Source organism: Pelophylax lessonae, assembly GCF_965119305.1.
Source record: "Pelophylax lessonae genome assembly, chromosome: 4".
Lineage (NCBI taxonomy): Eukaryota > Metazoa > Chordata > Amphibia > Anura > Ranidae > Pelophylax > Pelophylax lessonae.
This window is the reverse complement of record NC_138771.1, coordinates 144842723-144865639: the sequence shown is the minus strand read 5'-3', so window position 1 is coordinate 144865639 and position 22917 is coordinate 144842723. Positions and strand designations below refer to the sequence as shown.

The 22917-nt window shown below is 43.0% G+C and overlaps 1 protein-coding gene across 2 annotated transcripts in view; it reads left to right on the top strand.

Moving 5' to 3' along the window:
- Nucleotides 1-7217: 7217 nt before the first annotated feature.
- The window catches only part of LOC309554873 (ciliary microtubule associated protein 1A-like), a 31665-nt gene continuing 15965 nt past the window's right edge, over nucleotides 7218-22917 (top strand). The window contains exon 1 of one of the 2 annotated variants that reach the window (XM_082256596.1): nucleotides 7218-7301. The gene's annotated coding sequence lies outside the window, so the exon portion shown is untranslated. Of the gene's footprint in view, nucleotides 7302-13670; nucleotides 13691-22917 lie in introns of those variants that run through there. The other variant, XM_082256597.1, reaches the window with a different exon arrangement.

Sequence of the window (22917 nt, the reverse complement as noted above, 5' to 3'; positions counted from 1 at the left end):
TGGCAGAGTGGCCCGATGGAAGCCTCTCCTCAGTGTAAGACACATGAAAGCCCGCATGGAGTTTGCTAAAAAACACCTGAAGGACTCCAAGATGGTGAGAAATAAGATTCTCTGGTCTGATGAGACCAAAATAGAACTTTTTGGCCTTAATTCTAAGCGGTATGTGTGGAGAAAACCAGGCACTGCTCATCACCTGTCCAATACAGTCCCAACAGTGAAGCATGGTGGTGGCAGCATCATGCTGTGGGGGTGTTTTTCAGCTGCAGGGACAGGACGACTGGTTGCAATCGATGGAAAGATGAATGCGGCCAAGTACAGGGATATCCTAGACAAAAACCTTCTCCAGAGTGTTCTGGACCTCAGACTGGGCCGAAGGTTTACCTTCCAACAAGACAATGGCCCTAAGCACACAGCTAAAATAATGAAGGAGTGGCTTCACAACAACTCCGTGACTGTTCTTGAATGGCCCAGCCAGAGCCCTGACTTAAACCCAATTGAGCATCTCTGGAGAGACCTAAAAATGGCTGTCCACCAACGTTTACCATCCAACCTGACAGAACTGGAGAGGATCTGCAAGGAGGAATGGCAGAGGATCCCCAAATCCAGGTGTGAAAGACTTGTTGCATCTTTCCCAAAAAGACTCCTGGCTGTATTAGATCAAAAGGGGGCTTCTACTAAATACTGAGCAAAGGGTCTGAATACTTAGGACCATGTGATATTTCAGTTTTTCTTTTTTAATAAATCTGCAACAATGTCAACAATTCTGTGTTTTTCTGTCAGTATGGGGTGCTATGTGTACATTCATGAGGAAGAAGAATGGACCTAAATGATTTTAGCAAATGGCTGCAATATAACAAAGAGTGAAAAATTTAAGGGGGTCTGAATACTTTCCGTACCCACTGTATGTTACCACAATGAGATCATTGTATTAAAAAAGCAAATGATTTGCTGTCCAATTACTGATACATTTCTTAACATATCGGCAAATGCAGCCTGTTCAGAGATGCTTTCTCACCTCCTTGCCAACATTAGCTTTGTGTGGAGACTGACTGGGGAGCTGGGAAGAAGTGATGTTGCACACTGCACGGCTTGCATGGCACCTTATTGGCTGGATACTTTTTCTTCACAGACAGCTTTGTCTCAAGCAAACATCATCCAATCCTGCAATGGTATGCGGAACATCGGCGCAGTGTGTGGGGAATATCGGCGGACTTTGTGGGAAAGCCAGCGGAGTGTTAGGAAAATATGGAAACCAGCGGCCGTGGCTGCGTCCTAGTTCGCCTGGCCGTAGCACTAGCCTGGGTCTTAAGCAGGGTATTGTATACACACCAAGCTAGACCAATGTAACTATGGAAAAATTGCCATACCGAAACTTCAGCTTTACGTGCCGGTTCACATGTATGCGATGACAGACATCGCCTGTGATTGGGAGCGCACTGCTTTGCAAATCACAGGCGATGTCTGTGCGATGCAAATTCAGCCATACAGATTGTATGGCTGAATTCGCATCATATTCAGACACAACTCGCACAGGACCCTTTTTTGGGTCCGCACCAGAATCGGATCGCATGGGTGTTTACACCTATGCGATCCGATTCATGTCCTAACTGACAGTTCGCACTGTGATATGCAAACTGATCTGGGGGTGTTGTTAACTTTGTATTGACACCCCCAGCAATTTGCATATGGCAGTGTGAACTGCCTGCGAGTTGAATGCGATGCAGGAACCCGGGACTTAAACTTGCTGACTGCTGAAAAAACAATGCCAACCCTATCACTTACAAGGAGAGGCATTTTTGTTGTCGCTTTTGTTAATCCTCCCCAGCTTATCCCTAATTATACCTTGACTTTTTTTTTTCCTCTTTGCTACTCGACTCAGAAAACGGTGTGGGAGTATTGTGATATATGATATAGCACATTGCTAAGTTAGCACTACCCTAGCATTCTCTAATTCTTTGAACCTAAGAAGAATGCTCGGTCACTGCTAAACACTTATGTGTGAAAGGATTTAGTTACCAGGGTAGTTTGTGTAAGGCTGTGTGTTAGTTGGTCATTAACAGAAACATTTTCTCCATTGAAAGGAACCATAACTATACTTGATTTTAAGGAAGCTTAGGCTATTTGACCTTTTTTTTTTTCCACCTTTATTACTGAAACTTTGTTCCCCAGTATTCACTCAATATTTATTGATGCATAAGCCCAGTGATGTGTATACCTGGGGAACTAAATGCTGCCAAAGCTCCCCAAGGCAACCAACTGTGTTTTGCCCTTTAGCCATCATCCACACTTATGTGACAAAGAAACACGTGTGATATCGTATTAAACTTCGTTATATTCTGGCAGATGAACCGCAGTGCCATTCATTCTAATGGCGCTTTTCCACTGCATGGAACCGAATGGTTCGGCTCGCTTTTGTGCTTTTCCACTGCTGGTACCGCATTGTACGGTGTAGGAACAGTTTGGTACGGTACGGCGGCGCTTTTCCACTACATGGAACCGAACGTTACGGCTCGCTTAAACAGTACCACCTCAGTTGTGGTTCCAAGAGGGCCGTACCGGTACCATATCCCACAAACCTTTGCATGCAGCCTTGACTGTTTGTCACTACTAGCCACTGATTGGTCAGAGAATCGTTGTTATCCCACCCACTTACTTTAGTACTACTTTAGTGGAAAAGCAAACCATACCAAACCGTACCGAACCGTTCCAACACCATACCATGCGGTACCATGCAGTGGAAAACCAAACTGGGCCAAGCAGGGCCAAGTAGAGCCGAGCTGGTACTTGCAGTGGAAAAGTGCCATATATGACACCTAAATGGTACCAGTCACCTAAAAATGTGTATGGGCAATCGTCTATCGGTGCGCTGTTTCTTCCAATTTATGAATATAAATAAAATTAACTAGATAGTGAATCTAACAATCACAAATCCATAATGACTAAATTATATTAAAATGTGATATATAAATAAAGTGCTAAGTGCAATCTTGCAAAGTGCATAATTACAATCCAATAACTCAACAATTAAATGTTGTGTTCCACAACGGATACACTAAATAATGAATTCAAATAGTTCATAATCTTCATTTGTGGTCCCAACTTCTGCACGTGCAATAAAGCAAATAAAGTGTCCTTGTGCAATGCCAGATCGATATATGAAAAGTGCATTGTGTTTCACCACCGTGCTTCCAAACAGAAGGATGGCCGCTTACTAAATACAAAGATCCCTCAAAGAGATCATATGCGCTCTATTAGGAACACAGCCCAAAGATGATTGCCGGCCAGCCTCTGAGATTTAAAGTGAATCCAGGCTGTCGTCACTCACAATGTAGTACAATGAAAAGCAATAGAGAAGACTCATAGCGGGTTAACGTTTAAAACACATTTAATGAAAGAATGTAGTGCGCTTACAGAACAATTGCTTGTAAAGAATAGACCAATATCAGTGATGCACGGCCGCCTGCAGAACGGTCTGTGTGTGCTGACGTCCCGTTACTGGCTCCTCCCCAACGCATTTCCTCTCAGAAGGCATTGACTAGGAATAGAGACTCTCATTTTTACGAACACATGTGTACTAAATTGCACCAGAACACATGGCTATTTTTAAAAAAAGGTTCACTTATTTTTGTGCAATTGCAGTGCATAGGGCAGCTATTTAAATGAATCAGCTGCCCCAATCACAATACACCTAAATGCACAACAACACAGGCACATTGTGGCATAGGTGTGAATAGAGGCTTAGGCAAGATTCACACTTTGCATTGTGAAAATGTCTGTGGGCGTGTTTATAACTCTGTACTAAGCAGTACATGATAATCAGCTGTATAGACCCCACAAAGGACAGTACCTATATGGATGCAATATGTTCCCCCTGTTTTTTCTATCAGCCCACAAATATATTGGTTGGCCAAAGACTGCCTAACCAAATGTACATAGAATGTGTGTAAGACTGTAATCACCATACAGTGTAATAAAAATACAGCATTTACAGATGTTTGTCCTATTTTCTGTGCTTGTCACGACTATCACATGAACAGATAATAGAGTAAATTTCTCCAATAGAGACAAACAGACATAAAAAAGTGACAGATATTGTATTTCTTGCACTAAAAATAGAAGTAATATTGCTGGTTTTGTACATGTTTGCCCCAATGCCCTCTCAACATGTATACAGTGCATCAAGCACTGTATACAGGCCCAGGGGCCAGATGCGACCCTAGCATTTATCCAGCCCTTGGGACACTATTTTATCCACTGATACCAACAATGGGTCATAATTTCCCCCACTGACACCAAGGAAGTGGCATAATCCTCTCCATTGACACCAATGATGGGGCACAATTTCTCCTAATGACGCCAATAATGGCACCTAATGACGTCAATAAAGGGACATGATTCCCCTCAATGACACCAATGATGAGGCAAACTACTCCCACTGACTGAAACAAATGAGGGTGTCTATTCCTTCCATTGACATTGGGCCCTTTTCTACTCCCAATGGCCACAATATGCGCCCCCTAAAATCTAAAGGATAGGAAAATTGCCTTTTATCTAGAAAGTTTGAAGACCCCTGTGCTAGACATTAGTAAGCAAAATCATCTTTTTTTAAAACTCCTTTATTGCATAAGACAAATCAGTACAACAAAATCATCTTTATGTAAACTAACTTAAAGTGTTCAAAAAAAGGCATAAGCCCCCACTTGAAATAAATAAATAAATGCACCCAACTGATTAATAAAGAAAAGTGCATGTATTATATATATATATATATATATATATATATATATATATATATATATATATATTTATTTGCATTTAAGTCTGCAAAATATCAAAACATCAATCCGTGGGCCACGGATGCATTGCTCTGACTCCTGCAGTTCATTCCACCAGCTGAAGGTCCAAACTGAGTTATGGCCCTTCAGTTATGGGCCTATAGGAAATATCAGTGGACATGCTCCATTGAGAACTATGAGTTCCTCTACCATGGTGGCATCTGGGACTTGTAGTTTTTTTATTTTTTTTATTTAAGTGATGCTATGCACAGCCACACTGAATTCAAATAGTGACAGGTTGTTGCAAAGAAAAAAGCCACTGGAATCTGCAGGCAAGGGAAGCAGACGGTGCGCATGTTCTATATTATTTCCTGGACCAGAATGGCAAAGCTAATAAAAAAACACAAATAACCCCTCCTTACAAAAATTGCATTGGGGGGTTAACCAATATCCCCCCCCTCCTATATCTGCTATGTCTCTCTGATGTTTGTCCATTTTTTCTTTTTCTAGACTCCGTTATGATATACTGTGATGTTATTTTATTTTTGGTCATGATTTTGTTTGTATGATTCTGTTTTTGATGCATATTGATATAAATTGTTGTTTATCTTAGATATCTTGATACTTTGCATTTCTTTGTGATATATACATACCTGTTGGATCCTGAAGAAGCTATGTTGTGTTGATCCATCAGCGAACCATACTGTATATACTCAAATTATTTGATTTGTTTTCTTGCACATATATCAATAATCCAATTGCATGTGTTTTAATTGGTCTTATTCTTTTGTACAAATAAAATATTGTAATTTTATATGGAAATCTTTCCAGTGGATATGTGGCACACTTAAATACCCACTGCCCAGGTCTAGTAGAAAATTATCCTCAACATCTCCCTCCCCCTTTCCCCTTTCTTCTGCTTACCATACCTGGACCCTTGTGAAAATGTTTGCCCCAATGCCCGCTCAACATGTATACAGTGCATCAAGCACTCAGGATATTTTCTAGAGCAGTGGTCTCTAAACTGCGGCCCAGGGGCCAGATGTGACCCTAGCATTTATCCAGCCCTTGGGACACTATTTTATCCACTGATACCCCCACTGACACCAAGGAAGTGGCATAATGCTCTCCATTGACACCAATGATGGGGCATGTCGTGTTGATCCGTCAGCGAACCATACTGTATATACTCAAATTATTAGATTTTTTTTCTATCACATATATCAATAATCCAATTGTATGTGTTTTAATTGATCTCATTCTTTTGTACAAATAAAATATTGTAATTTTATATGAAAATCTTTCCAGTGGATATGTGGCACACTTAAATCCCCACTGCCCAGGTCTAGTAGAAAATGATCCTCAACATCTCCCTCCCCCTTTCCCCTTTCTTCTCCCTACCATACCTGGACCCTACTTACCTCCCATTTACAATTTAGGGGACGGTGCCTGTGTTTGCCTAGCCTACCATTCTCCATACAATCTCCAACAGAACAAACTTTCTTCTGGATGTTAATTTCCTCTTTAAATTATGATTGTATTAAACACATATTTATGCATTATATTTGAAATGATACTATGGACTAAAATAAATCTGAATTTATGAACTACAGATGTAATTTTAGATCATTACCTGTATTGTACATGTCTGTATGTCGCCATACTCTTTTGGAATGTTTTACCATTGCTATAGAGTTGGCAAGTTATTAAAACCAGCTAGTTACTAATTACTGAAGATTGACAACTTGGGACAAAAATTGATAACTGATCTAACTATGACTTAGCCCCGGTTCACACTAGGGCGACCTGTGAGGCGACCTGGTCGCCTCACAGGTCGCCGCAGGTCGCCTCCCATAGGAAAGCTGCGGACCCGTTCTAATAGGAGCGACACAAGTCGCTCCGACCTAGAAAAAGGGTCCGGAGCTTCTTTGGGGCGACCAGGAGGCGACCGCCATAGACTTCAATGTTATGAAGTCCGTGGCGGCCGCTCCGAGGTCGCGGCGCGCTGCTCGCACCGCGATCTCGGAGGTCGCCCCTGCAAGTAGCGTCGCTCATATGTGAACCGGCGCTTACTGAGTTACTACAATAACAGGAATCGAAAAATGATATTAATAATATTTTTATATATATATTTATATATAAATATATTTCATTTTGTCATTAAAAGTTTTAGAGTCCCTGTGGCTTTATTCGGTCCCTTTGGTTTGCCTGTGTTGGAGTGAATTAAATAAGGATGGTTTGTTTTAGTAACAGCCTCCAAGCCTGGTAACCAGGGACACAGTGTTTAGTGAATGGGCTGGGATACAGAGACTGAGATTTGCTCATTCATTGCTCTGAGTTTGCAGGCAGACCAGGCACCTAAAATTCTGCTGCTGCTAACTGAATGTGATTTTCTAATGTCCCTTGCAGAAATCCTGCTTTCTGGGGTTCAACTTTCATTTACCGCTGACTGAACTCGCCCTGGGATTTCAAGCGCTGCTGTAAAATCAGCCGCAGGAAATTTCATAAACCTATAGTGTATTTGCGGTGAGTGCACATTTAAGTTAATATTATATTTTTTATTATATTACCTTAAAATGACACTATACTAAGCTGGTTTAAAAAAAATAATAATAATAATTTGAATATGTATTCTTAACTCAAAAGAATACCTTATATTGCTGTCAGCCTCCTCTAAATTCTATTTTTTTTTTTTTTTGCTGGCTTCCTGTTAGAAGGTGGCTACCATTCATTCTCCTGTATGTAGGACTGTAGCCACCTTCTCTTCCTCGCACCCGAGATGGACTATGAACTATTGGACTTTATTGCTCTCTTGCTCTCAATTTGTTCCAAATCTGCAAATTCTTTTATTTTCATTGTTGCTGTGATCTAAATTCCTGGAAGAAGGTGACTACATTCATTCTATATTCATTTAATGTAAGAGCGTAGCCGTCCTCTCTTACATTTTCGAGATGGACTATGGAATTTGTAGTGTGCATAGAGCAACGCACATGGCCAAAACTAACGTGCACTGCTCATTCCAAATAAATGGAAGTAAAGGGGGAAATGAGAGGTTCGGGAGCTCACTGAGGACATTACAAGGAGGCAGAAAAACACAGTAAGAAACTATTTAAAAAAAATAGATCACAGGACCATTAAGTAGTGGACGTGGATGGATTATTTCTGGGGAATAAGGATATTGTTTAATGTCACTTTAAAGTGGTTCTAATGCCTAAACATTTTTTACACCTTAAAGCGGAGTTCCACTGGATTTTGTGTTTATTAAAAGGCAGCAGCTACAAAAAGTGTAGTACAAAAAGTGTAGCTGCTGACTTTTAAGAAAACACACACTCACCTGTCCCACGATCCAGCGATGCGGCCGGGGAGAGCCTTGGTTCTCTCCGTCTTCTCCCCGTGGTGCCGGCATCTCTACTGTGGGCCCCCGGCTGTGACGGCTTGCGACTTCACAGCCGGGTGCGCACTGCGCATGCGCGAGTCACGCTGGGCGTCCTGAATGGACGGAAAATCTTCTGGGACCTGTGACGTGTCCCAGAAGACTGCAGGGAGGGAGGGGCAGAGGAGAAGTTCCGCCCGAGCCGCCTAGGCGGCCCGAGCGGAAGTGGGAGTGGGTACCTGTCAAAACTAGGTATCCGTGTCCCCCCCCCCCCCCCAAAAAAAAGTGACATGCCAAATGTGGCATGTCAGGGGGTCAGGACCACTTAAAGTGGAAGTTCCACTTTTGAGTGGAACTCCTCTTTAATGCATTCCTTACATCAGGGTGAAAAATGTTATAAACAAACAAGACCAAAAATTTTGAAAAAAAAAAAAACAATATTTTTTACTTTCTACTATAAAACACATCTAATAAAAAAAATTTGAAAAAATCAAATTTCTTTATCAATGTAGGTCAACATGTATTCTGCTACATATTTTTGGCATAAAAAATCCCAATAAGCATGTATGGATTGGTTTGCGCAAAAGCTATAGTGTCTACAAACTATGGGATATTTTTTTTTTGAATACTAGTAATGGCGGCAATCAGCGGGACTGCGATATTGCGGTGAACAGTCGGAAACTAACTTTTGGGAAACAGTGACACTAATACAGTGATCAGTGCTAAAAAATATGCACTGCCACTGTACTAATAACACTGGCTGGGAAGAGGTTAACATCAGGGGCAATCAAAGGGTTAACTGTGTGCCTAGCTGGTGATTTTGTGTACTGTGGGAGGTGCTTTTTTTTTAGGGGAAGGTATGGATCCAATGTTCCAACAAAGCCTATTGACAAAAAGACGATCTGCCGTGTTCACATAGGCAGAACGCCGTTCTCCCTCTGTAATGTATGATCGCGGGTCCCGGTGGACATCGAGTCCATGGTACCCGCTGATCAGCTCCCGCTGTGTATTATCACATGCACGCCCCCAACCCGGAAATGTTGGATCACATACTTGATACGTGATCCGGCGCAGCAATACTACTTTGCCGCCATATATGTAAGTTATACGGTCGGCAAGTGGTTAACCACTTAAGCCCCGGAAGATTTGGCTGCTCAAAGACCAGGGCCTATTTTGCGATTCGGCACTGCGTGACTTTAACAGACAATTGAGTGGTCGTGCGACGCTGTACCCAAATGAAATTGACGTCCTTTTTTTCCCACAAACAGAGCTTTCTTTTGGTGGTATTTGATCACCTGTGCGACAAGAGCGAAGATTTTGAAAAAATAACAATATTTTTCACATTTTTTTATATGAAATTCCCCAAAGAAAAATGTAAAAATCACAATTTTTCAACATTTTAGGCCAATTTGTTTTCTGCTACATATTTTTGGTGAAAAAAATCGCAATAAGCGTATTTTGATTGGTTTGCGCCAAAGTTATTGCGTTTACTAACTAAGGGAAAGATTTATGTCGTTTTTATTGTTTTTTTTTTTTTTAACGAGTAATGGCGGTGATCTGCGATTTTTTTTTTTTTTGCGGGACTGTGACTTTGCGGCGGACAGATCGGACCCTTGACTGACATTTTTGACACTTTTGGTGGTACCAGTGACATTACTACAGTAATCAGTGCTATACATATGCACTGTTACTGTAAAAATGACACTGGCAGGAAAGGGGTTAACTTTATTAGACATCCAGGGGTTAAGTGTGTCCCTAGGGGCGTGCTTCTAACTGTTAAGGGGCGTGGCTTTTGATGTAACCACAGAGACACATACGATCCTACATAGCAGGATCGTATGATCTCTGCAGTTACACCAGGGAGAATGACAGGCGGCTTTGTTTACATCAGCCGCCTGCCTTTCTCCCTCTCCAGGGGGAGATAGCGAGTGACCGGCGGACATCGGAGCCGCCGGTCACTCACGCTGGGATGGCAGTGAAGGGGCGGGGGTGGGAGCGCGCCTCCGGTGGCGCGCGCTCTCCCCCTATTGGCTCATGGCCGAGTGACGTACCGATACGTCACTTTGCCCAGGGGGGGCTGACCGCCGCAGTATATGTACTTGCGGCGGTCGGGCAGGTGATTAAATAACATGTCAGGGAGATGCCCTGACTCATCTGTGAGATGTATACAACCTACTACAGCGACACTGGCATTTACATAGAAAAAAAGTGTGCTTAAATTGCCGGCAAAATAACAGTTCACAGCAACTTTGCTGTTTTAAACATTTATCCATACCAGACCCTTATCCTAAATTTGGGTCTTTTATACCAAGCCCTTCAGGTGGGGGAGGACTGGGCCAGGGGTCAGGGGGGCAATTGCCCCCTGGGCCACTCTGATGCCCTGTAAAAAGGCTGCACTGCTTCTGCCACAGACATGCCTAAAGAATTCCTGGTGAAGAGAAGTAAAAAGTCCCTGCTGCTGACCTTCTGAGTACAGGATGAAGACAAGGACAGAGCGCTGTCCCCCCAGCATGGATGGTTTAAACTGTGTCTGGGCAGAGGCTGGTTTCATGCCCCACTGGAGACTCTCCCCCAGCCAGCCCCACCTAAAGTGTCCCAGCTACCCCCAACCGCCCCTTGCTGACCAGGTTGGGAACCCAGATTCGGTTGGTGGATAGAGAGTACCTTGAGTGGAGCTGTAGTCTGAAATGGGGGTCAGAAGGAGGCCGGGAAGAGGGAGAGCCGGAGGGGGCCAAGTCACTGCACCATGGACCTCTGGACTTTACTTGCCCCCTGGGCCAATGTTGCCAGTCAGCCCCTGCCTTCAGGACCCCCCAAAAAGTCTAAAACAGACCCCTATCCAAGCATGCAACCTGGCAGCATGCACTTCCAACCGCCGCCCTCCCCCCCCCCCCCCGTAGACGCTCATATATGGTCAGTGATATTACATGGGAGACCCCACTCTTTGGTTTTTATCAACTGTCACCCACCAGTGCGAGAGTTGGTTTTTTCTTTTGTTGCGTCAGCGGGCAGGGGACATCATAATTATCCTTGATCTACATTGCTGGACAGTGTGATTATTGATGAATGTACCGCATATCATGAGACTTTTTTTTCAAATGAAGACTTTACATTTGTTCTTTTTTCTTGTGAAGGAGTAGGGGTACTTATTTACTCACATAGGGGAAAGTCTGTATCTGGGGGCCATGTCCTCTATGAAAGAAAGTGTGGCAGGACGTTTTTATATCTGTAAAAGGGGTTCTTTCAGTCACGCTTTTGCAAGACATTTTTTAGTTTCACCACACTTTCTTAAACTTGGATACAGAATATGCATATAGACCACAGTCCACCTCTATCAAGGGATGGTGATTGATTGTCGACCATCGACTGTGAGTACAAATAGATTTTGAGCTGCACATTGTGGCATCAAAAGGATTAACTGAACCACATGCTTCCTTTAAAAGCTGAATTCACATTTTCCAGAAAATGGCCTATGTAGTTAAAGTGTTACTAAATCCACAACAGTAAAATCAGTCTGTATATGCAGTAAAGCATGCTTGTTATACTCACTGTGGAACCTAAGGGGTTAAACCCCTGCATTGTGTAAAAAAGCTGTTTCATCCTGTCTTCTCAGATCCTTCCCTTTTTCCACTGTCCACAATCCATTTCCTGGTAGAACGGAGGCTGGGGGGACAGGCTGCACATGCTCAGTTTGGTGTGTATTGCTAGAGAGGATTTTTTTTTCTTGGGAGAGTGCATGTGATCAGCACAGAGCCAATCATCACTGTCCAGACAGAGGGGACAGTCAAAGCAGAATGAAAACCCATCCTGCAAGCTTCAACCAGACACTGATATAAGTCACAGGACTGCTATATACTGCTGATAAGAAAAAGTAATTTAGCAGTTTATATTACTAAAACTTTTGCATTTCCATGTTCTGTGTGCTGTGGGAGACCAGATATAGCAAATGCAGGTTCTGGGTTTAGTAACACTTTAAGGTGCACCAGTAGATATTAAAAAACAGTGCAGCTTTGTAAAATGTCCATTAATGTTATTGTCATACCTGTAACACAGAGTCTATGGAGTCAGGCTGCACATGCTCAGTTTGGCGTGTTTTGCTAGAGAGGTTTTTGTTTTCTTGGGAGAGGGCATGTGATCAGCACTGGGCCAATCAGCACTGTCCAGACAGAGGGTCAGGGGTCTTGCAGTATCATAGGACATTCAGAAAACTCCTCCTCAAAGCTTTAATGGTTTTAAGGGTTTATTAATACTTCAAAGTGATTGTAAAGTCTCTTTTTTTTTCAATAAAAATAACAAACATGTTATACTTACCTCCTCTGTGCAGTTGGTTTTGCACAGAGCAGCCCGGATCCTCCTCTTCTCGGGTCCCTCTTTGGTGCTCCTGGCCCCTCCCTCCCTTTGATTGCCCCCACAGCAAGCAGCTTGCAATGGGGGCACCCAAGCCGAGGCCCTGCTCCGTGTATCCATTCAGCCCTGACTCCCCCCCCCCTCCTCATTGGCTAACTGACTTTGATTAACAGCGGTGGGAGCCAATGGCGCAGCTGCTGTGTCTTAGCCAATGAGGAGGGGAGTCTCGGACGGCTAAGATAGATCGAGAGGGGGCTCAGGTAAGTATTAGGGGGGCTGCTACACACAGAAGGTTTTTTTTATCTTAATGCATAGAACGCATTAAGATTAAAAAAAAACTTCTGACTTTACAACTCCTTTAAGGAGCTCCAGTAGATATTAGAAAAACAGTGCAGCTTTGTAAAATGTCCATTCATTTTATTGTCATACCTGTAGGCCATTTGAACCCAATCCCCCCAGATACCTGGCCTAAAAACTCCCAGCTAGCAACCCCCATGCCTTGATGTGTTGCTAAGATGGGAAAACTGTTGGAAGCTGACAGCAAGCATCACAAACACAAAGACCAACAGTTTTCCTGTCCTTTCCAAGTCAGGGCATAGCGGGCATTCATTAGGGTCCCCTGACTGCATCGGCATTTTCTGGAAAAGGTGGACTTAGCCTTTACGTCTGTCCAGACTTCTGATCTATACGGGTACATATTAAATCAGGTTGGTTCTTTCTTATATCACTCCAACTACATTGAATACAGGTAATAATTTTTTCCTTTTTCAGATTTGTATATATTTCTGATATTGCCCTTTTTGACATTTTTATGTGGAGATTGATGTCTGAATCTTACTTTAGTCCTCTATTGCCTATCTGACACAGTGGTGGTGGTAGTTGTTTTTATAAAATGCTTGCTCTATATATGTATTACTTTATTGTGATGTACTAATCTCATTTTCTCATATCATTTCTTTTTAAGTCTGTATCTTTTATTGATGTCCACTTGTTGGCCCTATATGCTATAACAGTGATTTGCTGTTGTTTGACAATCAGTGGTTAGGGACTGGACACCATGTTTGATTTATGTTGTGCACTTGGTTACCATGGCAGCAGTATTCTCTGGCTATTGTGGGCAGTGAGATGCCAGAGTTCCTCTTCCTGTATTGCTCTGACATCACTTCTGTTTTGGCCAGTTGCTATGCCAATGGAGGTAACAATGGTGATGTGCATCAGACTGCTCTAATTGTTGGTATTTTATACGTCTGCTGATTTCTAATACACCTACTATTACACTGATGTCTTCTTTTACATTATGTAGTTATGTATTGAGTTGTTATGATATGATATAATTCCAGTACAGATTACATTTTCTTCATTGCTTTATCAGATTGCTGTATTGATGGTATTCCAAATATACCTACTGTGATTTATTATGCTCTAGACTAGAGAGTAACATCATTATTTGAACTGTTGCTATTGGTTACTGCTGTCTGACCTGAAATTTTAACTGTTTTAAAGCATTAAAGCTGAACTAAACCCATTTATTTAACTGTTTATCACAACAGTTATATTCAAGGCATGCCGTGAGCGATAACTGTTAGCCTTCATTCACATTGGAGTGACTTGTCATGCGCATTGACAGGTCCCACCCTGTTGTCTGCAATGGCACTGTTCAAATTGCCGCAACGCCGACTTTGTTTTGCTGCATCGATTTTGAAAAAGTAGTTCCTGCACTACTTTTGGCGATTTTGGGTGCGACTTGCATCAACATCTGTGCATAAAGCTGCACAGATGTCTTCCTTGTCGCATCTGAAGTTGCACTGACATGCAGCTTTGAAATCGTGTGATTTACAGAAGTAGTCGTGCAAATTCAAAGCCGCATTCAATGTGAAAGAGGGCTTACAGCTGCTTGTGCTCTCAACCAAACTGTCAAGCTATCAAATGGCTGGTATAATACCTGATGTACAGCATTATGGCAACTGCAGATCAAAAATAGGCTAAGATGGCAGCTTCACTGGCTGTAAAGGTTAGGATGGTTTAGTTCCACTTTAGTGTTGGCGATGATGTTAAATTTAAGGACCTGACTAAAGCCCCGTACACACATAGCGATTGTGGGCCGTAAATATTCGGCCACCGACCGATCGGCCGATTGTCGGCTTGTTAGTATGATGCTTCCGACAACCGACTGCGACTTTTCGGCCGAACAGAATCTGGTGTGCAGGCTTTAAAATTTTTGTTGGCCAACACCAGAACGGCCGATTGTTCCTCAGTCAGTACAGAATTCGGCCGACAAACAGCATATGAGCAAGACTGGGCATGCTCAGAGAAGAAAAAACACACGGAAAGTTAACCATCATAATGACATCACTTCTGCAGTCGGCTGTTGTTGGCCGACAAAATTCGTGTGCAGTCTTTAGCACTTTTCAACCGACAGGACAGCACCGGACAAAAGACGGCCGATCGTTCGGCCGACATTCGGTACGTGTGTACGGGGCTTTAGTCTTACAAAAGTTACTAAGGTAACAAGTCTGCAGGTACATCTGTTCAAATCAGTCCTTGCATCCTCCTATGCTTAGGAAGTATACAAGGCCTCAACTACTATAATTTTTGGGTTAAAGAGGGTAATAGAGACTTAAAGTGTTACTAAACCCACAACAGTAAAACCAGTCTGTATAGGCAGTAAAGCATGTTTGTTATACTCACTGTGGAACCTAAGGGATTAATCCTCCTCATTGTGTAAAAAGGCTGTTTGATCCTGTCTTCTCTGAACCCCCCCCCCCCCTCTTCTTCCACTGTTCCCTAATAATTTCCTGATAACACAGAGTCTATGGAGTCAGACTGCACATGTTCAGTTTGGTGTGTATTGCTGGAGAGGTTCTTTTTTTTTTCTTGGGAGAGTGCATGTGATCAGCACAGGGCAGGCAGAGGGTCAGGGGTCCTGCAGCCTTATAGGACAATCAAAGCAGAATGAAAACTCCTCCTACAAGCCTCAACCAGACACTGATATAAGTCACAGGACTGCTATATACTGCTGATAAGAAAAGGGATTTAGCAGTTTATATTGCTAAAACTATTGCATTTCCATGTTCTGTGTACTGTGGGAGACAAGATATAGTGAACGCAGGTTCTGGGTTTAGTAACACTTTAAGGTGCACCAGTAGATATTAAAAAACAGTGCAGCTTTGTAAAATATCCATTAATGTTATTGTCATACCTGTAACACAGAATCTATGGAGTCAGGCTGCACATGCTCAGTTTGGCGTGTTTTGCTAGAGAGGTTTTTGTTTTCTTGGGAGAGGGCGTGTGATCAGCACTGGGCCAATCAGCACTGTCCAGGCAGAGGGTCAGGGGTCTTGCAGTATCATAGGACATTCAGAAAACTCCTCCTCAAAGCTTTAACCAGTGCTTGGCTGGACACTGATAGAAGTCAGAAGACAGCTCTAACTGCTGATGAAAAAAGGTATTTAGCAGGTTATGAAATAAAATTATATAATGAAATATAATGGCCGCGCTCACCAATGAAAATGAATCAAATTGTGTATACTATAAAATAGTGACTGTCACCACTAATGGTATAAAGCACATATAGCAAATAAATTGAGGGTAGCTAAATAACTGTGAGTATAAATATCAAATGCAATAATTATAGACCAACATTTATAAATAAGGTGCAAGTATATGTAATAGATGATAATAATAATGTATATCAATACTATTGATAAGTGAATAAAAATAGAGAAATTGATTAAGGTGCAAAAGTGACTATTATAGTAAAGTGCAGGTAAAGTCCCAACAGCAGATAATATTGGGCCACAAATGCAGTCCAATTAGAACGATCCAAAGAATTTGGAGTATCTGAAGGGTCCTTATTAATGCCTCTTTCAATATTAACACCTCCACCAGACAACTGGACCACCCGGTGAGTCAAACTTCTTACCAGAGATGGCAGACCCTCAGATTATAGGGGGTCAATAGGAGCCTTATTGCACAAATGCAAGACAGGGTGTATCCCATTTCCACTGTGTGTTTCCAACCAGGAATGACCCGTCCACCTTGGAGTCTTAATACCACGATGCAGAGTTCTCATATATCACATAAACAAAAAGAGACTCCATAGTGAAGTAAGTCGGTGCAAAAAGGTTTATTTAAAGAGTAACACTTACAGTGTGGATGCTTGAAGCAGACGGTAAAAGACAATAACAAGCCGAAGTCCCGGGGAACGCCGCTTCCGCGTTCTGGTGATTGTGTTCCACCAGGAGCCCGGAAATGACGTGGCAACATATTGCGTGATGCGATCAGATGTCCCGACGCATTTCGTCAGCGCACAGCTGACGTTCTCAAGGGTCATCTGTGATATATGAGAACTCTGCATCCTGGTATTAAGACTCCAAGGTGGACGGTTCATTCCTGGTTGGAAACACACAGTGGAAATAGGATACACCCTGTCCTGCATTTGTGCAATAAGGCTCCTATTAACCCCCTATAATCTGAGGGTCTACCATCTCTGATAAGAAGTTTGACTCACCAGGTGGTCCAGTTGTCTGGTGGATGTGTTAATATTGGAAGAGGCATTAAAAAGGACCCTTCAGGGGTCTCCAAATTCTCCAAATTGGATTTGGAATACTCCAAATTCTTTGGATAGTGCTAATTGGACTGCATTTGTGGCCCAATATTATCTGCTGTTGGGACTTTACCTGCACTTTACTATAATAGTCACTTTTGCACCTTAATCAATTTCTCTATTTTTATTCACTTATCAATATTATTGATATACATCATTATTATCATCTATTCATTATACTTGCACCTTATTTATAAATGTTGGTCTATAATTATTGCATTTGATATTTATACTCAGAGTTATTTAGTTACCATCAATTTATTTGCTATATGTGCTTTATACCATTAGTGGTGACAGTCACTATTTTATAGTATACACAATTTGATTCATTTTCATTGGTGAGCGCAGCCATTATATTTCATTATATAATTTTATTTAATTTGTCACGTGTTTTTCACGTTTACGCTGGGGCTCCCTATTACTTTTGAATTTCACCTATTGTGGATCACTTGGATTTATTGGCTTATTTATTTATATTTAGTTCTTACATTTCCTATTGCACAGGACTGTTGGTGCTTAACACCAACCTCTTCCTCATTTAGCAGGTTATATTTACTAAAATAATTGCATTTCCATGTTCTGTGTACTGTGGGAGACCAGATAGTGAATGCAGGGTGCTGGGTTTAGTAGTGAATAAAGAAGAGATGAAGAAGGAGAGGATAAAGGCCCTGGTATTTGACAGAAGACAGGGCTTAAAGTGTTTCTTAAAAAAACATTTTTTTTTTGCTGTGTATGTATCATTGGGGGAATTTTTTTACATTTTCTGTCCCAGAGAAGCTAAAGAAATTTACAGGAAATCTACCAAAGTGATGTGAATTTCCCTCTTAGACAGTTGTCCCCATTAAAGGTGTCTCCATTGAAAGATTTCCCCATACTTCTTGCTCTGGGGAAAAATGTTGTATTTCCCCTCATTTTCCTTTTCTGTAACTATAATCAACAGTACAAAGAGAGTGGTGAATCTCCCTAGCAGTGGTGGCTGGTGCTCCATGGACCGGGGGGGGGAACGACAGATGGGCCCACCCTACCCCCCACCCCACCGGACCACACCAGCTCGCTTGCACACCATACCATCCCCCCCCCTCCCTCGCTGACTCCCTCACCCTGGACTGAAGTGGAGAGCAGGCAGCAGCGGCTTCCCCCCGCGGTGGCGCCAGCTTTCCCTGCATCTCCTCCCTCCTCCTCCTCCTTGGCCAATAGCATGGCCTCTCCTTTTGGCCAATCGGGAAATGGGACTCAGGACCTGCTTCCTGATTGGCTGGGAGGAGGATCCGTGTGATAATAGCGATTATTCATTCGCTATTGTCACACAACTGGGTGGGCTCCACCCTTTATTGAAGCCTATTAGAGCCTCTGGCTTTTGTCACACAACTGGGTGGGCTCCACCCTTTTTTGAAGCCTATTAGAGCCTCTGGCTCTAATCACGTGCTTCAAAAAAAAAAAACCATTGGAATCCATGCGTCTGGCGCCCTGCATGTAGATTAGGGGGCTGGACGCAAGGATAGGGGAGCGGCACCCCTGCGCCCCCAATGCACCAGCCGCAACTGTTCCCTAGTGGGGATACAGACAACAGAGATTCAGCATAAATCAAACAGTCCAAAGTAAAAGTTCCATGAAAAATGACACAGTCTTCACAGACCAATCCATCCAATTACAGTGGTAAGGAAAGAAAGTGCCCTGATTCATTTTCTTCAAAACGTACTCCACCACAGTGTGTAAAGAATGCACACTCACCAACCATCAATGCCCTTTATGATAATTCCAGCTCATTAATCATCAATCCCTAAGAGAGAGCTAGTATTGGCGGTAGCTCTTAGCCCCGGAGGCATCTCCAGAAATTTTTTTCTTTCATATATTAATCACACAATACAGACTTGGGAAAAGCATATCAAACTATCATTGTGTAGTACCTTTATTTTAAAATGCAGATCATACAAACAAAAAATGCACACTTACATTTGGAGGTGCTATAAGTCAGCACCGACATGTACAGCTCAGTGTGCGCTTCTTGTCTTTCCCAGAGGTTGCGTGTGTTCCAAAGGTCTGGATGTGGAAACCAAGATACCGGTAATGACGTTAGTAATGGCAGACATGCAGCCTTCAATGTATTTTGCGGAGTCCGAGTCATCAGGAAGCTTCATGTACATGTTGGTGCTGACTTATAGAACTTTCCGAATGTAAATGCACACTATTGGTTTGTATGATCTGCATTTCTTAATAAATGTACTGCACGGTGATATTTTAATATGCTTTTCCTGAGTCCGTATTGTGTGAATAATATATGAAAGAAAAACATTTTTGGAGACGCCCCCGGCGCTAAGAGCTGCCGCCATTACTGGATCTCTCTAAGGGTTGATAATTAACGAGCTGAAATGATAATAAAGCGCATTTAGTATTGATGGTTGGTGAGTGTGCATTCTTTAACGCTGTTTGTGGTGGAGTACGTAATTTATTAAGACACTTATTTCCTTACCACGGTGATTGGATTGGTCTGTGAAGACTGAGTCATTTTTTCATGGAGCTTTTACTTTGGAATGTTTGATTTATAGTGAATATTACATTAGATGACCCCACATTATTATATTTTTTGAGTTAGTGCCATACCTTTCACTTTTTGTTACAGTTTTGCAAGGTGGTTTCTTCCACGGGGGAAGCTGCACTCACATTGATTTTGCATATTTTTCTCTAATTGGCACCATCACTTATCACTTGATTTGGAATTATTTTTGTCAACAGATAGAGTCTAACCCTTTTTCACTCTATCCAAAAAAAAAAAAGAAAGCTGTAAACCAAAACCTATGTGACTCACTGGCTGGCAATATACTGTATTTACTGTACAACACCTACAATGCTAGCAGTAAGCATTTACAGTGTAGATGATAAAGATTATGTTTTAGGTGCTTTATTCATGACCATCGATTGCTTCATTAGCTACAAAACTTGTAACTAATTATTAATTTAATGTAACAACATATTTCACGTATCAGTTGCTGCCACTGATGTGTGACAGATCATGGATTAAGAAACTATTTTAACTTGCTCCAAGGCCCCTTTCACACAGGAATCTCTATTTCATCTCAGCAGGGAATTCATAGACAGATCCATACAGGTATGACTGAGTTGGAACAGAGATAGATGCCATGTTATGTCATATGTGACATCCATGTCCATTCTGATTGTGTTTTTCCTCTTGTAATGGAGGAAAACTAGATCAATGTAATGCTCATGGGCAGCCAGATGTAAATGGATGTGTGCTGGTTTATATCTGTTTACATCCATTCACTTCAGGTCAGCAAAAATGGCATTTTGACTTGCCGTAAAATCAATTTCTCCGATGTTCATTGACGGACACAGCTCCTGTCAGTCTTGACCATTGGGTTATGCTGCCCTCTACAGGAGTAGGATACTAAGCAGAAAAAAAAAAAACTTCTGGGTACACCCATGGGCAGTCCCAGGGGGTATACTCCCTCTCCCTGCTATAGTCATTCTCCTGACTGTTACAAGCAATGTCAGGAGAATTAAAACTCCACAAAGGGGTAGTTTCTGTGTCCGTCAATGAACATCAGACAAATGGATTATACGGTAAGTCAAAAATCCCATAATCTCTTTCGTGACGAACACAGCTTCTGTCATTCTTGACCATTGGGATGTCCCAAAGCAGTGTCAAACATGAGGGTTGGGAAACAGCATAAAAATTCCCAAGGCTAAACATTAGCCAACCAGGCAACAGGGGCTCAACCAAAACAACTGTAGCCCACCTGAAAAAAACAATACACCCTCAAAGAGGATCAGGTTCTCTTAAACAGCAGCCTAAAAAAACTTTGCAGCCAAAGGAAGCATCCGCAGATGCCAACATATCTACTTTATAAAACTTTGTAAACGTGTGTACCGATGACCAGGTGGCCTCCTTGCAAACCTGCCTCACTGACACCTGATGACGGAAGGCCCATGAGGCACTAAGCGCCCTAGTAGAGTGAGCCTTGCCAGGGAAATTAGGAACCTGACCCCACATGAAATAGGCCTGATCCACCGTTTGTCTGATTCATCTGAAAATGGTCGCAAAGGAAGGGGACAACCCTTTGCGAGGTCCATCCATGGGCACAAATAGAGAGTCTGACTTCCTGAAAGACTCGGTAGCTGTCAAGTACACCCTAATTGCCCCGGACCACATCCAAGGCATGCAAGGACATTTTCTTCGGATGTTTAGGCCTGGGACACAGGGAAAGCAACACAATGTCTTCATTCAAATGAAAGTCAGAGACCACCTTAGAAAGGAATGACGAACTAGGGCGAAGCACCACCTTATCCTCGTGAATCACCATATTATAAGGTGAATGACAGGAAAACGCTGCCAGTTCCGACACCCTGTACGCAGAGGGGATAGCCACCAAGAAGGCCACCTTCTGGGACAGCGTAAGCTGGGGAATCTCCCGAATATTTTCAAAGTGAGGCTTCAATAGATCTGAAAGCACCAAATTGAGATCCCAAGGCGGCAACGAAGCCCGCACCGGAGGGACCAAATGTCAGACACCCTGAAGAAAGGTGCACACCAGGGAGTGTGGCCAAAGGTCATTGGAAGAAGACTGCTAAAGTCGATATCTGGCCCTTGATGGTACTCAAGGCCAATTTCTGTTCAACCCCCATTGAAGGAAGGTCCAAGCCGTGGAGAAGGAGCGAGGATGCACCCCAAAAGACTACCACCACGCAATGTACATCTTCTACGTACGATGGTAGATCTTCCTCACAGTAGATTTTTTAGTTTTTAACAACGTAGGAATCACCGACTCAGACAAACCTCTATCCTTCATCACCTGACGTTCAATAGCCAAGCCGTCAAAGCCAGCGACTGTAAAGCAGGATGGAAGATTGGCCCTTGGGACAGCAGATCCTCCCTAAGAGGAAGCTTCCAAGGAAAGTCTGTGACCAGCCGCACAAGATCGGTGTACCAAGCTCGGCGAGGCCAGTCTGGGGCCACTAAGATGACCGGAATCCCTTCTGCCTTGATCCTGCATAGGAGTGGAGGCAGAAGCTTGAGAGGAGGGAAGGCATATATCAGACGATACTGACCCCACGAGGCCACCAGCGCATCTGTGGCGTCCGCCAGTGGATCCCTTGATCAAGCCACAAATCTCTGCACCTTTCTGTTGAGCCAAGACGCCAACAGATCCAGCTTGGGAGTGCCCCACTGGAGACACAGCTGATAAAACACCTCCGGATTAAGAGACCACTCCCCGTGATCCAATACCTGCCGACAGAGGTAATCCGCCTGCCAATCTTCCACCCTAGGAATGGTAGAGAAGGCAGGAACAAACTGTTCTGCCCACCTTAGAATATCGGCTACCTCCAGAGCTGCCAGGGCACTTCTTGTGCCCCCTTGGTGATTGACATAAGCCACGGCCGTTCCATTGTCCGATTGAATGCGCCCTGGGCATCCCTGAAGACGATCCGTCCAATGGTCCAGACACAGTCTGATCGCTCGAAGTTCCAAGACATTGATCGGCAGTCTGGACTATTCCAGTGTCCAGATCCCCTGAGCAGAATTCTTTGCAAGGATGCCTCCCCAGCCGTACAGGCTGGCATCCACGGTGACCACTGTCCAATACAAGGGGAGGAAGGATTTTCCCAGCCAAAACGCCGGAGAGGGAAGCCACCATATCAGGGACTCCTTTATTCTACAACTCAACTTTGATTGTCCAGAGACTGTGGAGTCTGTTCAACTTTGCAGGGACCTCGTATAGAACTGTGCAAACGGAACTGCCTCAAAGGTAGATACCATCAGACCCAGCACCCGCATGCAAATCTGGAGGGATGACCATCTG